Below are 19,350 nucleotides of genomic sequence, written 5' to 3'. Positions count from 1 at the left end.
ATTTGTCACTCGCAGACCCTGCGTGACTGACAAATACTGCGGTTGAGTCGGCTTCTCGCATCCCACCCAAAAAGGCGAAATTCACTTAACCAGACGCAGTCAACTTTGGATCAAGTCCGCGCCGCTGACTAATCTGAATTTCTGCGTGGGGAGTAAGAATTGAAACCTTCAGTTGAAACTGATTAGGAGAAAGGGGTGGATGTGCCACATGAAAAAAATCATTTCATTGTGACGTTAACTCACTCATTGCCATTTCTGAATTTATTCGGGAATTGAAAATATGACATACAGTAGAGCGCCATTCCCGAATTAGTTCGGGTTTTGTTTTTTTTCTTGCTTGGGGGCCGATAAAGCGCTGACCAGACCTCTGGCAATATTTTCCCCTTCCACAAGGGGGCAGCATTTCCCTATTTTTCCATGTTAGTTAGTGCTTTGTTCCAACTTCAGCCGTTGTTCAAGCGCTCTATAGACCAATATGTATGTATAGCATTCTATTTTGGACAGGCACCCTCATTTCAAGCTCTTATAACTCCAGACCCATATAATTTAGGAACTAACTTTTTTTCTGATGCTGCATTGAATGTTTATGGAGTCCTAAAACTCAATATTCTCTGGGTCCTGGAATTCGAGTGACAATGACAAAAACCCTGGCACGGAAGTGGACACATTTTTGCACGACTGGCAGTGAAGGAGTTGAATCTGCCTTCCAGTTCTCAGAATGTAAGCCATTCTGCTGAGTCTACAGGGAACACAGATTTCTTATGCAGACACTTCTAACTAAAAGATGACCTTAGTCTAATCACGACAGATTTTGAGATCTCAGCCAAAGCGGCATGACATCACTTTTTTCTTCCTTTCATTTGTTGCGAGGTGACAAATAACATTGCTCATTTGTCACCAAGGCCCAATTTTGGCCGCATAAACCCCTTCGGTATGATATTGAAAATGAGATGTCAAAGCGCTTTGCCATCTAATCAGTTGCCACAATACATTTGAAGATAAGTGTCTTCTGAGATCATACAGTATGTGCTACACAGATGAATATCTGCCGCTGATGCCAGTACATTCTGGAAGCACGTTTAGCATCAGGGTAATTGGAAAGGCCTGCAACCAATGTGGATTTAAGTGGATAGCACACATCCTGCTTTACATATCATTAAGAAAGAAGACTTTCCATTGTGCAGCCGGTTCCATTCTTAGTGCTGCAGTCACATAAGCGTACAATTAGGGCTTGATCGCCCATCCCTCCCGATGCTTTGCACGGAGGAAAGCGCTCCAATCTGTGGAGAACAAACAGCTCCCTTTTAAGATCCTATGTCGAGCGCTAAGCTGGTAAACTCCCATTAATGCTCCTGAACACCCAAGATGGAATGAATTAGTTCCCTGAGACAGAACTGGGAGACCGTAACTTTGCAAGATACCTCTGAGATTAATTAGCTTCCAACTTGAGATATTATTCAAGAATGAGTTTTCCACGAAAGTGACCACACACACACATACACACACATCAACTCCATTAGACTTTTTTTTTGTATTACGGAGCAGGCGGGGAGCCATGCGCTTTATGAGGCACCATCTTCCATAATGCATGTTGGCCCCGTCCCTACTCTGACAGCACTTAAGAAACCTACAGCCATTTGAGGAACAAAGATCTCATCCATTTTTCAGTTTTGACGCTCACTGTCTGACGGGGGAAATGATATGTGCCTCTGTGTTTGCGGACAGGTGTCTGCACGCGAGAGTATGCGGGGGCAATTAGCGGCATGTTGTTGGCCCACTCACAAATGATCTCCGCTCGACGCATGCTGAGTGCCTCCGTGTATGAGCCTTACTTTTAATGAGTTATTTTCATGCAATCCTCCAAAGGGTCGCTCGTTGGCGCTGCAGATTCATCACGCGGCTCATACATTCACACATAGGATCACACGTCCAATTGCTGTGGGAGGGGGGGAATGCATAGTTACACAGCAACAAGACTTTCAAGAGGAAGAAAACAATCTCCAAGCGGGACAAATACCATCTAAAATTGTTTTGAGGTAACGGCTCGCAAAGAGTGCACAGCTCAAATTCCCATTTCTATCCATGTCAGATAGATTAACTTCTGAGTCTCCCAAATGACCCCTTCTGATTTTTGCTCAAATGTGTTTTTTTGATATGGTTAAAATGCCACTGGATGGGGCAAAGTCAAGGGACATTCCTTCGCACTAGTAAACTTTGTGAATGTTTTTGGGATGGTGTCTGCATGTGGAAGTGTGTGTTCATTCACAACAAATAATTTCTTTTTTGGACAAAAAAAAAAAGTTTGCCGAATTTTCAGCAATTATCAAAACTTGAAACATATCATGGCAGTTAAAGGGAATTGTGGTTGGATTCATCATGGTGCCTTGACCGATATTGAAATCTGTTACATTCCGCGATATTATGTTTTTAGTCAAAATATAAACATAAGAATGATGAACAAATAATGAGACATGCTGGGAGATTAAATCATGTTGCTGCAACCTGGCCGGTGTGTGAGAGCATTATGGCAGCTCCTTGTGAGTGCTATCATTTTGTGTTTCTGTCCTTGACTGTCTCACTCAATCATGACTGAAAAAGCATCATTAACTGTGTCTCTCCTTTCATTTTCATAACACAGAGCATAAAATTGTGGAAGTCACGTCTCGTAATATAAACCTTCATGCACCACTGTATGCTGATTTTAGACTGATATCACCGTGGCCTGCCAAGACAACTAAACTGCAACCACGACATATTCGTGGTGGTGTCATGATCTGGTTGGCGACGAACGGGTGGCGCTGTCGGCCCCGCCTGCGCCTGCACAGGTGCTGGTCGTCCCGAGCCTTGGCGGACTGCCACGTTCGGATGGGCGACCAATGGGTAGCGCTGTCAGCCCTGCCTGCTGTCTCGCAGGTGCCGGTCGTGACAATCAGTGACACTCAAAAGGACTCCCGGCACGACCATTCGCTGTCGGGTCATTGTTTGTTGAATGCTGTTGTTTGTTGTATGCTTTGTACGCAATTGTGTGCATTGTGTATGCATGTGTTTGTTTCATCTTGGCAGACTTTTACTCTTGGTCTTCATTTGATACTTTGTATTTTTTCTGTTTGAATGACTTTGATGTTTTAGATTTTGTTCCTATTGGCTTTATTTTAATACCATTTCTCTAACACAACCTGCTGCTCCCTCCTGCCTGCTATTAGCAAACCTTGACAAAACTTGCAAACCGTGACAGATGGAGTACTAATAAAAAAAATGACATTTTACTGGTTCAGTGTTTTATTTTTGGAAATGAACAATAACTTAATGTTTGAAGTTATTGACTTCAGAGACTATCAGAGACTTGATCAACTGCATGACAATCACGCCTTCTGTCTCTACGGTCTCTGCTTGACTTTGTTTGTCTGTTCTGCTAAACTGTAAACAGAATTTCACATATGCATTATTTGTGTGTATTCAGTGACCGGCGCTTAGCCAGAAAGAAAATGGAAAGCAGTTGATAACTAATGTCCTTGAACAAACAACTGAATATAGTGTTTTCATTTTGCCTAATGATAGAGTGATGGGAAAGGCTTTTAGAGAATCATAAAAAATGGTGTTGATATATTCTGCTGATGTGCATGATGGGCTTCTCTCTTTGAGACAAAGCGATGTAAACCGTCAAAGTCTCATTAGGAGCAATCTTTCAAGCTTCTTCAGGCAAGTGATCTCAAATGTTTGGCAACATCTGAGGTGGGCTGATCCTGATTTCACATTAAGTGCTTTTAGACACAAGAGCGAGCAGTGGCTGACGTGAGAATGAATTAGGAGAAGGTAACGGGCTCTCCGTTTTATTGATTACGATGGGCCTTTTAATTGAAGAGATTCTTCCTTAAGGCCGAGTTGAATGAGAGAAAAGTCTGGCTGCATATCCAGCTGTTAATGCGACAACCATGTTCAATTAAAAATGTATGAAGACACAGTTTGAAATCACCACCAAAGTAATATGATTGTTACAAAATACAAGCGCCGTCTTGCAAATGTTTCTCTGAGGTCTTGCAAATGTTTCTCTGAGGTCCCATTTTGAGGGAGAGAGCGGTCATGGATTAGTCTGCCAAAGACCATGAGTGAAGCAAAATGAGGACAATTAATCCCTTGAATGCTGACAAACCTGGTGGACGCAGCTAATTGGCAAGATTGTGACCTTTGCTGAACACTGGCCACTCTGCTACTTGATAACTTCCCCCTGACTGCATGGACTGAATGAAATGTCTGTTTTCAGTCCCGGCAACCATAGCAGCACTTGCACGCAGGGACCGAATTAGGGTGCAAGGTAGCTCCGTGCGAAGGTACTCCGAGTCAAGCTCATTAACCTCGGCAAGAGAGACGCTACAATGAACCAGAAGATATGCGTGGCATCGGGTCACATCCTGAAGAGCAGCTCCTTGTCAAAGCTGAACTCTCAGTTACTGACACAGCACAGCTGCCGGTTCGTATATTAAAGTCCTTTTTGTCCGAGGCTGGTGGGATGACAGGACAATGGGGAGTCGTGAATTATGCTCTAAATAGATTTATATATTCAGAGGATGGGGCATTTTTTATGTGGAATAAAATGTATATGCCAAGGCACCAACCAATTGCTGCAAGTCAGCGATGCAATGTCAAACCTTGTTCGCTCAAAACTCAAATTTCCACAAAACAAACATCTACTCTGCTCAGTCAAAGGCATAGCATTAATTCAGAAAATGAACAAACATTTTGCCTTGTCTTTTGCCTTTTTTTCCAACATGTCCCCCAAAAGGAGCAGCCTCAACAAGTAATAAGATATGCACACGAAGGCACTGCAGTCACATTCTATTGTGTGAATTTTAGGGTATCTAATACTACAACAGTAGTACAGCATTTCCATTCCTTGTATTTGTAATAAACTTGCTGACACTGCATTCTTTACAATAATTTAATCTGTGCGGTTTTAACCAGTTGAAACATGGTGTCCTGATTAATATTGCATTTGTAGAATATTATTGAACACATTTTTATGCATTTCTGGGGGCAGTCACTTTGTCACTTGCTGTCGAAGGAAAATGACATTACAGTTGCTCAGGACTCAGGTAATGACCTATCATAACACACCTGCTTGATGGGTTTGGTCATGTGATGCTAACAACCTGAGTTGGTTATTGGTTGGGCCTTAATTCCAACAATAAGATATTAATCAGGATACTGTTTGCACGACATAAGACATGTTTCGATTTGACCCAACCTTCCCCAAAGTGTGTGAATTTTAGTCACCCATCATTGCAGTGGTACACACACACACACACACACACACACACACACACACACACACACACACACACACACACACACACACACACACACACACACATACATACATACATACATACATACATACACACATATACATATATATATATATATATATATATATATATATATATATATATATATATATATATATATATATATATATATATATATATATATATATATGGATTAGTATATGGGCGGCCCGGTAAACGAGTGGTTAGCAATAGTCCCGGTCCGGCCACCCTGTGTGTGTTGTTACGCTTAACCAAAGAGATAAATGACACAGAAAGTGTGACACACGAAGGACATTAATCTCACACTGTGATTGTTATACAGTTTTATGTATAAACCGATTCACTACTCTTACTAAAGTAGAACATGTAATGAGTTTTCAAAAACAAAACAAAACAATAGCCCTCTGAAAAGCTGGGTCAATGTGAGATATGTCATCATTACGCAGGCAGCATGTGCCCTATTATCTTAATTCATAAAGCTTCTCATACAGGCGCCTATAATCTTGACCATTTCAAATAAAGGCTTTGCGGCAGGCAGGTGCAATCAGAGTGATGAGTAAACACATGCGCTATGTGTATCTTGCCTATTAATCTGACCAGCCAGCTGTGAGGAAGGCTTAGCAGCCGTATCTGCGCTGGTCCACATCGCGGCCCGTCGGTGTCGCCGCCTCAGTTTGGATTTCATCGAGAGCCGCGGATGGCTTTTTGCGGAGAAAGCACAGATCAGAGACCAATGAATGTGGCTGTTTTGTTGAATATTTTCACGCTGACAGTTTTCCTCGTACATCTGGATACATGAGCATCTTAACCTTTCAGCCTGTGAGAGATGATGGAGAGACAGACGGAGACGCAGATGAAATGATGAAATGAGACTGCTTACGATCAAACTGTGACACTAAGCACATTAAATAGAAAGTAGGAAGTCAAGTAAAGTTAATATGATTTTCCTTTTTTTGCAGAAAGAAGGTAGAAAACACATTTTTCAGTTATCAACCTTGCATAAAAGGGCAATGGGATATTTCAACTGCACGCCAATGACGCTCGATTCGACTTTAGGACCAATATATCGCTTCCAAGCAACTCGCATAGTGCGAAGCAAATCACTTGCAGGATTGCAGCAATCCTTCCTTTGAGGAATTGCATCTTTATTTTATTCTGCATTGTTGATGACTTTGGAACAAACAGACCATCCTGACCCGTTTTACTGGAATTACAGTCTCTACATTTTCCAACATGATGAATACCCAATTCAATTTTTGTCACAGTTTGCGAGGTGGTGTTGGTGGTGGAAACGCAGGCAGGAGGGAGCAGCAGGTTGTATTTGAGAAATTTTATTAAAATAAAGTCAGCAGGAACCAAATCTAAAACATCAAAATCATCTTAACAAAAAAATACAAAGTATCAAAGAAAACCAAGAGTATAAGTCTGCCAAGATGAAACAAACTTGACAAGGTGAAGCAAACATTCAATGCAGTACAATGACCCCACACCGAATGGTCGTGCTGGGAGTCCTTTTAACTCCACTGATGAAGACGACCCACACCTGTGCAACTGACGGCGGGGCCGACAGCACTACCCGTTGGTCGGCAACCAGAATGTGACAGTCTGCCACTGATCGGAACGACCAACACCTGTGCAGGTGCAGGCGGGGCCGACAGCGCCACCCGTTCGTCGCCAACCATATCATGACAATTTTACTCTGGATTTTTATGAGAACAGCTCTCTAATGGTGTAGTTGGACATTCTCCTGACTTTGGTGCCAGCGATGTGGTTTTGGTTCCTATTCAGTGACTCCGTGAGTGGAATGGTATCAGTCAATGCATGTCTTGTGACTGACTAGCCACCCACCCCGGCGCTGAATCCACTTTTTTGTCAGTAAAAATTGACACGGTCCGAGATGAACCCGGAAGAATGTGGATATGAACAGAGAGTGTCAGTGCCTGCAAACTAAAAAGTATATTTGACAACGGAAAGTATTCGAAACCAAATAGTCTAAATTCAAACATGGACAAAAGGTCAAGAAAATATCATTTGAGTGGCAACAGCGAGCAAGCTCAACAATCCAACAGAGACTTGAGATTTTGGCAATCCTTAAATACTGGATTGGGCTTGATTGGGAACCAGACACGGGTGCTACTCTGAAGAAACACACCCTCCATTGCAGGTGGAGCCCACTCAAAAAACAAACAAACAAACTAACAAACGAACAAAAAAAACTGAAAAAAAAAACCACACAGAGCTTGTCTGTGATAGGGGCCTGCTTCCTATAGCCCTGAACAGGAGAAGGAGAAGAATTGAGCATGTCTTCCCTGGATTTAAATTAGGCAGAGAATATGGAATAAAACACTTTCATATAATGTACATGATTGTTTTTTTTTTCTTTATGATATATTTTCAGTTATCCGATGAAAATCTGCTTACCTTTTCTAACTTTTTTTAAGTGACATTGACTGCCTTGCTGCTGGTATTTAAAACTATCAATTGAAAAAAAACGAACCCAAATACTGTCTTTGTGCACTTTGTGGAATTTGTTTAGAATCTGTTTTCTTTTCTGGTATAGAAAGTCTTGGTTGGATGATGTTTCTTGGGTTATTATTATTATGTTTTTCAATGGAAATTGTAAACCCAGCTTTCAACCCAGTGTAATGTTTTGGAAGATGAATTAGAACACAGATGGTGAGTTAATCAAAGGGTGGAGCACACCGTTGTTTTCATTTTCTGTTTGTGTAATGGATAGCCATCTGATAAATTTTCATCCATGCGTAATCCTGTCCGCCGATTCATCACTTGTTCTACTGTAGTGGTTTGAAAGAAAATGCCAAAATGCTCCAAATCAATCAATGCCATCCACAAGTTCCGTTTTTGCACAATCATGGTATTGGGCATGGGCAAACCTTTGGCCACCTTTAACAGCAAGCAGGAACATCACTCAATCATCAAAATAAATGGCATTCATTTTGCTGCAGAGTAGTTGAGAGACATTTTATTTCCTGTGGTATCTTGTGTGCGGGACGACAGGTATGGGTTGGTGGTTGGTTGAAGCATGAAATTGATTTCAAGGTTGATTTAAAGGTTTCTTACACCCCGGCCCTCACACCGCCAAAAAGGAAAAGAAAAAACACAGAGTAATTGATTATATGGTGTAAAACACAAAGACCAAGTAAGGGACCACATGATTACTATACATTTAAAATGTGGCAATTGCTAAAACATAACACTGGAATATATCCGACAAACACTTGATGTGTGAAATGCCCACATAGCTGGAAGTCTGATCTATGAGACCTATTAATAAAGAGATGATTAGCATTTGTTAAAACTCATACACGGAAAAGGTCAGACTTCTGTTCCGACATGGGGAGATGAAAACATCCCACTTTTTGGTGCGGAATGTCATGATTTGAATTAAGATTGTCAGATTGACTGTAAGCTCATATCACAGAGCAGGCGTCATGTATGACCTTTTCAAGGAATTGTCATTTTCCACCCCTGTGATGCCACCATGGCTGAGTGGGGGAGAGAGGCCTCCTCTTCCGTCATGTAATTTGTCCTGGCTCTTATCATTCACACTGCACTTCTCCCAGTTACTGGCCCAAATGCCTATGTAACTACGGACCAGCAGGCTGCGACTACACAAAAAATGAGAATGTAGCTCTTCAGGCTCCACTCTGTGCTTTGTGTGGAAATTCATCGGCTCTGCTCTGTTGTTGGCCCCCAACATCACACTCTCCTAACCTGGCACAGAGGACTTGAAAGCAATGGGTATCACAGCTTACCATATTTATTTTTATGCCAACTTTCATGAAGTAAATCAAGAAGTGTAGCCAACCAATGTTTGCAGTCAAATGTTTGACTCACATGAAGTGAGGGAAAAAAATCTCGGTACCATTTCATGCAAGTATGAAGACATATTTGAGATATTTACCTTGAGCTTACTTCACTTCCTTTTGCCTTGGATAGCAAAACATACTGTGAACTCTTAAAATGAGAAACATAATAACTCAAGGGCACACACAATATAAGTCGTAAACAGACAATCAAAACACTTTTAACCTTTTTATTTGAGGGTGTGGGGGAAAGCAAAATTGTATCTATTGAAAGAAGCCAAGATGTAAGTAACCGTTATGGATATACCGTATAGCGAATCAAATAACAGTGACTGAGAAGACAAACTATTGTATAATGAGGGTTGTGACCTCACCAAATTCCTTTTTGGAACCAGTGCTCAAACAAGTTACTTTGAGAAACGCGGGACAAACGTGTCCTGTAGTGAAGATATAATTCAACATGGATGGATGGACAGAAGAACAGACGGGCGGACGGACAGACGTACAGACAGACGGACAGATAGAAAGATAGACATACATGCTATGTATTTTCCTCATGGTCGGATTATCACTGATGTACAGTATTGTGGAATATTATACATTCAAAGACAAGTCAAACTTTATAGAACATTTTTTTGTTTACATTCAAGGTACTGGATCCCTGTTCAAGTATTAACAGGTCTGAGGGTCCACTGTTGAATAAGGACGATGTACAGTACTTGATGTTGGCTTAACTGCATGACATTGACTTTTCATCAGACGGGTCTTCTGAGCACGAAGTGCTGAAATATTCCAATGTTATTTCAAGACAAATCCCTTATAACTGCTCAAGTGTGGCATTTAGGACATTGTCCTTGGCGCTTGTATAACAGCACGTTTCAGTGCTGCCCCGTCTCCTTCCACTGACTCGATAATGCAGCCTAATCCACATTAGCAATCATTCCAGTCCCTGTTGTGTAGTGGCAGGCCTTTCTAATTGCTTGGCATTACTGGCTGCTTTACTTGTAAATTTGAAGAGGAAGAACATCATTCTGCTGCATCCAAGCAGCAAATGATTCAATTAGCTTAATTTTGAAGAAACACGACTGGCTCTCCTTTACTGTTCCTGCGCCCCCTTTTTTTGTCACGAGAAACAATCACAAAGAAAGAGCACTTTGGAGGACATATATTTATGATTCCTAACTTATGAGAAAAGTATAATATTCAAATGGCATTATAATAATGGGAGCAAAAATGCATATAATCTGTTTCCATTCATTTAAATTGGTAAAGTTTATTTGAGATTGTCACAGGAAGAATTACACCTAGAACCGAAGTAACAATATACGAGATGATGTGAATCAACGAAAAGGGTATCCCCCCATGAAAAATAATCCAACATCATAAAACAAGTGGAAAGTAGTTTTCTCAACTCCAACTCACTGCCCAAAACCCCTCCAATGCTTTGAAAGTTTGAGAGACATTCGCGTGTCGGGACTTTCACTTCTAAAGACATCAACCTTAAGCTGTTGACTTGTACACTGTCTTTATTTCTGTTTCGTCACCGGCCCTGGTGCCTGTCAGTCATCCACAGTCTCTGTTGGAGAGTCCACATGTGCCGAGGCGTGCTACCACACACCAAAAGAAGTGACAGAATGATGGTACTTGCTTTTGTGTATCATTTTACCAATCATCTGCATTCTGATTACGTGATGTTGGGCTCCTCTCCTCAAAATGTCAAGTCTGTTGGCCTACTTTGGTTAAAATTGGAGTTAAAAAAGGATCTGATGAAACCATCACGTTCGGACATCTCAAGCACTCAAAATGAAAGTGGAAAGGCAGGCGTATTAGGCTTTGTTCCATACAACAAAACAGAAAACTAATATGACAAGTGGCCCTCTGTTGTTGTTTTGGTCAATCACGTTGGCACTGATTCCTGTGTTTGGTTTCTCGAGTACTATCTGTTCATTGTTTTTTGGTTGACTTACCTCAACATTGTTTTTCACACTATGGCTTCATCTTTATCATTATTGAACTTCCTTGAACCATATATAGGATGACAAAACCACCCCTCGAGTTTATCTGCCGTCAAAAGAATAAAAGTGACACGTTGATGTATCTTTTTTTGCACACCTTGTTGTGTACGTGCGGTGGAAGATTCAAAATACATACCCACCCTTTCTTTGTTCCTTTACATGATGTCAAGCAGTGACGTGCAGTCAGGGGAGGCAGGTGAGGCTGTGCCTCACCTGTCATCATGGAAATATCAAACGACAAAATACATTAAACAGTTATATTTATTTTGCGATTTGTACTTTAACGTTCTTTTCCATTTAACTTCAACATTTTTGGATTTTTTTTCAAAATCGCAGAATTTTGACATTTACCGTTCAAATACTAAGTGGAGACGAGCGGTGAGGCAGCAGCCGGCTGAGCCTCACCATGGATTGCGCAATCACTATGCTAACTGTGCTGGCTTGCTCTGCAGTGAGACAGCATTCTGTCCCTCTGCATATCGCTATTAAAGTGTTCAAAAGCTTTTAGTATATGAACTAAATTCCCACAGTTTAGGTGGTGTATATAATGTACTGTACATTATAAACACTGTACTATAGTGTTTATTTTATTTTTATCAAAACTGTGTGCATAGGTGAGGCACACAGTTCTCCTGCCTCATGACAGGGGGCGCTGGTGATTAGAGATTCTTCTTGTGACTCCTCGGCTGCAGAATAATAGAATTAGTGAGACCAAGCTACAGTAAACAGTTAGGAAGTTAAGTGCAATCATCCAGTCATTTTTTCGCGTTGCTTGGCCTTATTTTCAGAATGGCGGATTACATATCTAAATTGAAATACAAATTCTAAACTGGACTATCAATCGAAGCAGGAGACAATAATTAAAGGAAGACCAACACCGGACTATAGAGCTCACAAACGGTGAGGGATGAATGTCGATCTCCTGGACAGCTTCTCAGCTTTTTGGCATTGAAACTATTCCTTAAGGGACAAAGTTGCTCCAGCTCGTGCTCACTGTTCCAGCTACTACAGCATCAGTGGAACGGTCATTCTCAGCACAAAAGACTGAAAACATACAGTCGGAACAGGACTGATCAAGGACGACTTTCTTCACTGGCAGTGATCTCCATTGAGACAGAGAGACTTGGACTTCATTTATAAGTAAAGGTAACACGGTAATATCATTTTTTTAATTCTTTTTTTTCGATGCTACAGTTTGTATACAGTATATAAAGAATGCTGACATGACATTTTAAACAAAACACGTTAACGGTTGCCAATCAAATGGTGAATAAGCTACTCATATGTTTGTAAATCTGACTGTGATGATGTCAGTGCCTCACCAGCCATGAACCTCACCGCACGTCACTGATGTCAAGAATCAGCTGTCATGGGGAATGTTTAGAGCCCGTTTGTTAATGACTACGCTGGAATAAAACAGATCAGATCAATCTTAGCCACGGAGAAACAATGACAAATCAATTGATATGAGCAATGTGGTGATCTCTCTTGGCTATCTGGTTCAAAATGCTTTCTTGTCTAACAGCCGTGTTTGAAATAGCGTCTGGCCGACAATGTCTTCAAGAAAAAAAAAAAAAATATTTCCAATCAATTTTTTTTTCAAACGAACGTTCGTTTGGCAATTTGCATACTCGGCACCGGCAGCCAATCAGAAGCCTGTTTTGTGCTTCGGACTACACCCTGACTGAAAGGTGTACTTGAGAGTTTTGAAAGCCGCTTACAAAGAGGGGTCCATGTAGGTTTGAGCAGACAACACAACGCAAACATTGCAGTGTGCACCATGACGACAAACGACAACTGGAGCAAAATCTTCCGCAAGGGATATTTACCGTAAATTAGGCAAGGGAACATTTGTGGTTGGTACTTCCTGAATTTTTAAAAATCCTTTATACTTTGCAACAATGTTTTTTTTTTGCGATTAGATGTCTTTTTGTGTTTTACGTTGTGAAAAAAATGGGACTGGCAACTTTACGGTCGGGCCGGCAACTTTTCAAAGTTGCCTGCCCGGGTGTCCACTAACTTTTTGTCATGAGTTTCAGACACTGCTAATGATGTCATCAAAATATTAATTCATAATAGACGCAATAAGTGGAGCCGCAGGGATTAGTCCTCTGCTCCCCCCAACCTGAGAGCAGCGACCAATCATAGCAGAGTCCGGTACCGCCACGTCTGGACAGCAGAATATATATAGGGCTGAAACTACCAGTAAGACTTTAGTTTGCTGATGAAGCTTCTTGGATAAGAGGCGAAACGTCCGACACCTTCAAAGAAGTACAGATGACGGCTGAAGTCACTTTTTTATCCATAATTCCCTTGTCACAAAATGTTTGCATTGTCTCCGCTGTTTACGAAAACTTAATACGTGACAAATAATCTTGTTCTGGAAATAATCGAGCCTTGATGTCTTCATTTTAGATTGTAAACAGGATTATTAATGCTGGACCAACATTAATTGATAATCTCATCTCATTTCATTTTCCGTGCCGCTTATTCCTCATTAGGGTCGCGGGGGTTGCTGGAGCCTATCTCAGCTGTCTTCGGGCACGAGGCAGGGGACACCCTGAATTGGTTGCCAGCCAATCGCAGGGCATACAAAGACATACAACAGTCACTCTCACACTCACACCTAGGGACAATTTGGAGTGGTCAATCTGCCTGCCATGCATGTTTTTGGAGTGTGGGAGGAAACCGGAATAAAAATAATTAGAAAACTGGTTAACTGGTTCTGTTTACATTCAAAGCCATCCATAACCTTGCCCCTCCCTATCTTTCTGACCTGCTTCAAATCTCTGTTCCCTCTCGGTCCCTCAGATCTTCATCCTCCCTTCATCTCTATGTGCCCTCTGCCCGTCTCACCACGATGGGTTGCAGAGCTTTCAGCCGCTCTGCTCCCAAACTCTGGAATTCTCTTCCACCCAACATCCGCAATATTGACTCCCTCCCTATTTTCAAGGCTCACCTCAAAACCCACTTGTTTAAAATTGCTTTCAATGTATAGTTCTATCTGCTATTTTATTATGTATCATTTTACTTATGGTTTCATTGTTATGTGCTTTGTTTTATTGTTTTTATTGTAAAGTGTCCTTGGGTGTTTTGAAGGGCGCTTGAAATAAAATGTATTATTATTATTATTAAATGAAACAGTATTAATTAATTTCCAATATTCCATTCTATTATTTTCATATTGCATTTGTCTTTACCGTACTGCTTCTGGTAGGTAAGTGGGTGTTACATATCAATTTATTTTGTTAATGCAAAGTACACCCTCTCAGTTGTCATGGCCGTCAAATCTGTCCAGCGCCTTGAGAATTCGTTGTGAAGGCCATTCAATTTGGCCAGTTTACTGGCCAACACTTATATCCGTAATTTTGATTAAATAATAACCACGTTAAGCAAAGTATGTATTTAATCTTACATATATGATGTAATTCGTCACAATTTCACAGAAATCTGATGTGCTCCAGGTAATATATGTTACATGTGCATGTTTTTTTAATTCTTTTTTTTATTGTACAGTATTGATGTTTTTTTGTAATTGCACCGTGAGAGTGGTGTCGTTCAGTGTTGGATTAAACAAGGTTCCAACTATGCCCAACTACCAAATGCACAGCCACTCTTTATTAGATGTGACTTACTGTTTTTTTATTTAAGAAAAAAAAAAGTGTTGCTACCAAAATAACATAATAAACAATGTAATACAATACAACACCAAACAGGTAAGAATGCATTGTGAATGCATTTCACGGAACATTTTATGCAAAACGTGTCAGAAAACATCTTGGGCTGATGTGATAAAAGAATGGATATACTGCAGTTCAAAGCGTCTGTGTAAGCTCTCAGTCGTACAGGAGTGGTCCATCGATGAGAAGGTTTCTTCAGCCGTCATCTGTACAAATGTGAAGGTTTCGGACGTTTCGCCTCCTATCCAAGAGGCTTCGTCAGCGAACTAAAGTCTGACTGGTCGTATCGGACCCCACTGATTGTTCCTACATTCCTGATATAGGAATGTAAGAACAATCAGTTGGGCCACAGGGAGGGGTCCTCTGCCCCCCAACCTGAGAGTAGGGACCTATCATAGCTGTGTCCGGCGCCACCATGTCTGGACATTAGGGATATATAAATAGGGCCGATACGACCAGTCAGACTTTAGTTTGCTGAAGAAGCCTCTTGGATAGGAGGCGAAACGTCCGAAACCTTCACTTTTGTACAGATGACGGCTGAAGAAACCTTCTCATCGATGCAGTTCAAATTTGTTATAATCTCTGGAATTGAATGCATCATCTTTCTGCCAATAATTCTTCTGTGATCCTGCAAAGCTTTGTCACACAAAAAAGCGGTTCCTTTTTATCATCCTGTGTGTGTTGCAAAGAAGATGGAAAAAAATATTAAAAAATTATAACTAGATGATAATATAAATAGATAATCGACAAAATAGATAAAAATAGATTGACAGCTGGAGGACACCTGGGCAAAGAGACAGAGAGTGACTGACCGACCGACAGACAGACAGACAGACAGACAGACAGACAGACAGACAGACAGACAGACAGACAGACCTCTCATAAAGACTTTGATTTTTTTTTAATTTTTAGAAAAATTGGTGAAGCAAGTTGTCCTGCCACAAGTCTCACGTTTCATCCTGCACCAAACAAGGTCGAAAGCCTCAATATTTCTTTGAAAAGGAGCTGGTCTGGCCATTAATTTTGTTGGGGGAAATTTATCATTTCCATTTTGTATTTGGAATAGATTGTAAAACTTGACTTTATTTGACACATTTAAAATGTGCACTGACACGCCGCTGCAATGATTCACGTGTATCTTTGTCCAGATATCCACAGCAATAAATCATTTGACTTTGATTGCTGTAAACTGGCAGCCACTTTCACACCTTTTTGTGGAATATTTACCATCAGTCCGCCAATATTGATTCCTTTTGTGTGCTTCATCAATAAGATAATGGCCTTCTGGAGCCACCTCTGAATAAAATTAGTGAGTAGATATGACCTTCAGATGAGAACAAAGACTTTCTCAGCTCTTCCAAATTAGTTGAACAAGTTATGTGCCTTGGTATCATCAAAGTGGGTTCACACATTGTATTCCTTATGTCATGAATGAACGCAACACCGTATCCCCATTTTATGTACATTTGTCAGACTGTCACAAAAAGCTACTGCCTTCAAGAAGAGAACAGATGAGCAATGAGGCCCTCCTGCACATTTTGTTGGTCATGCTGTCAGGTCCCCCATCCCCCTGCACCCTGCTACACTCAATTAAAAGCTTTTCATGCAAAAGCCGTGGGAGTCTTGTGATGAAAAAAAAGTCTAGATAGTGAAATGAAAAAACAACATCGAATTTGGCCATGTCTCATCTTGCAGGCTAGATGCATTTTTGTCAAATTGTGCTAAAAGCGTGGGAGCTGGGGGAGGTTGAAATGTTTGTTTTAATTGACGCAATAATGAATGCTTACAGAGTCAGGCCTCGGCTTGGATAGGGGGCTTGGTGCCAGGATGCTTTTTAAAGGAGAGCAGTCTCTGCAGCAGCCCTGGGCGTTTGGCACGGCCACTTGATCACACAATCTCACACAAAAAGTGTGCAGCGAGGACCTTTTGATAACCACCCATGAAATCTCTCATCACAAGTCTTTGATTACGTGTCCATTGGTTACTGTTTTAACCTCTGTTTGCTTCAAATGCAGCAAACAACATGATTTGTTCGACAAAGCTTATATATATATATATATATATATATATATATATGAAATCTCAGATTGCTCATTAAGGAGATTTAAACGCATTTCCAAAATAGCACAACACTCTTCTGGGTTAATAATTGCAATGTGGCTCGCGTGTATTACACTAGTGTAGGTTATTTGTATAGTCTAAGCGTGAATGTGTGCTTGTGCGTGTGCGTGCCCGCTGGGGGTGGCGACTGAAGCACTTTATTAAAATGATGAGAACAAGTTCAATTTGAATCATGCAGTGCCTGTCAGTGGCTTCTCGAATTGCAGGGCTGATGAAATTGCTCTTGTGGTTATTTAAAAGCAGTTGTAATCCATCTGAAAATGCTGTGATATAACCCATTTCATTTCTTTTTCCTCGCAGCAATAACACTGAGTAACAAAAATCTATCAAAGCCATGCAGCCTGGTGATTTAGTAATTATCTGTATTTTACATTACTGCAATTCAGACTGGATTAATTGGAGTCTTATCTGAACGGAGTGGCAGGTCACTTACCTCCATCCAACACAATGTGTTTTCATCTTAATCATCCACCTCCGCAAGCTCACTCATGACCCGCTGTGCCAAGAATGATTATTTTTCGGCTACGTATAATCAGCAGTAAACACGGATCTGCATACCGAAACCACCAGCTGTTTTAAGCAGCTCGACCAAATTAAACTTGAAATGCGCCAGCATACGACATGCTGGCTTGTGGGCCGGCACATGTTTCACATTTAAAGATGTGATCTGAGCAGACAATAAAGTGTTTGCTGACATCTGTGTGATTGAAGACCCGTATTGTAGTGAGCAATTTGGCAGCCAAGAGGAAAGTATCAGCGAGAACAAATGAGGATTTTAACAAATCAAAAAAATAGCCACAAACTCTACATATTTACAACACCAACAAGAATGAGGAGCAATATCTAATTTTAGGTATAATGGTACCTTAGTTTGCGAGTAATGTTTCATGACACAGCTTGTGACCCAGTTTACTCATAACTGCATTCCACATTGATATCAATTGAAGTGCCACTAATGTGTTCCAGCCCCAACAAAACGACCTCATTTTTTCCCGTTGTGTTTTTCATTTAAAAAATGGACTTTATTATACACCGGGTGTAAAAAAAGATAAAAACATTAATTAATGGATTTACAAATTGGAGTTATGCCAAAATTTGTCACTTAATATTGTTTTTTCTATAAAATATTATTTGTAATTTTATCTGTGTTTTTATTCCTTTTGTTTTTGACTGTAAAGTGTCCTTAAGTGTTAAGAAAGGTGCTTATAAATGTATTTATTGTATATATATATGTAATGTATTATTATTTAATTATTATTATTATTATTATAAAGCACACTTCAATTGTGAATAGATTTTGCTTGTGTGTGTTTGGCTGCTTGTCCAGTTCAATACATAGGTGCAAGTGCATTAGTGAACTTAGCTTCCTGTAAAACTTGAAATAAAGATAGCAATAATAACTTCCAGCAACGGAGTGACAACCATGCAAAAAGTAAATAAACAACTGTATGGACTAAACCGATGAAAAACAATTGCTTTGGAATGAAAACGTGTATTTTTCAGCCAACATTGTTCAGACACATTTGGAAACATTTTCTGTCGTTACAATTGTACTATTCAAACACACGAAGAAATTGTGTTTTAACAAATTGGTCTTTGTCAATATGTCATCTGCATACCTATATCTGAAAATCTCCAGTTTCAGGGACAAGATAAGTGGTGCTGTGTTACTGTCTTTCTCAATGAAGATACTCAGAGCAGGTCACTGGTGTCAAGGAAAGGCATGTTGAAAGCAAGAGCAGGGAAACCTACCTGCTTAATGCCATGTTATGATTCTGATTTTGGATACACCAATATATCCTGTATTGATCAGCTGTTTACATTGAGTTAATGTACTTTGTGTGAGCGAGGCTCAGCATAGTCCCTGATGGCTAAAATGCCCTGAGCCTGTGTAGCGGTAATAAGACACTTTCTTACTTCTATTTTCATTCACTTGGCCAGTCTGACATGTGGTACAAGTGCAAAGACTGCTGGAAATAATGGCAATGACGAGAGTGGTGTTTAGCAGGTGTAGGGGTCGTAGAAATAATTAGCGTGAACAAAATCAGTAGTAACTAAATACATGTTAAGAGTGATGCATTTATTTAATTATATATGACAAGGAAATTGGTCACTTTCTTCTGAGCACATTCAAATGTTTGTGTAACCCTAATTGAGATCTTAGTGTCGGTTTGTGTTGTTAATTAGAAAAATAATAACATTGCTTTTTAAAATAACATGCAGTAATGATGATGACATACAATGTATTTTACTATTTCTGTTTTTGCTGCAGTCTTTTGTTCAATTTAATGGACATTCTGCTACTCCTTCAGGCTTCCACTATGGCCACTCGGGGGCATTGGGAAATATGCAAATATGCTATGACTGTAGTTTTAAGTGTAAT

Source organism: Hippocampus bargibanti, linkage group LG03 (genome assembly GCF_051943395.1).
Source record: "Hippocampus bargibanti isolate YZ-2025 linkage group LG03, ASM5194339v1, whole genome shotgun sequence".
Taxonomy (NCBI): domain Eukaryota; kingdom Metazoa; phylum Chordata; class Actinopteri; order Syngnathiformes; family Syngnathidae; genus Hippocampus; species Hippocampus bargibanti.
This window is presented reverse-complemented; position numbering follows the sequence as displayed.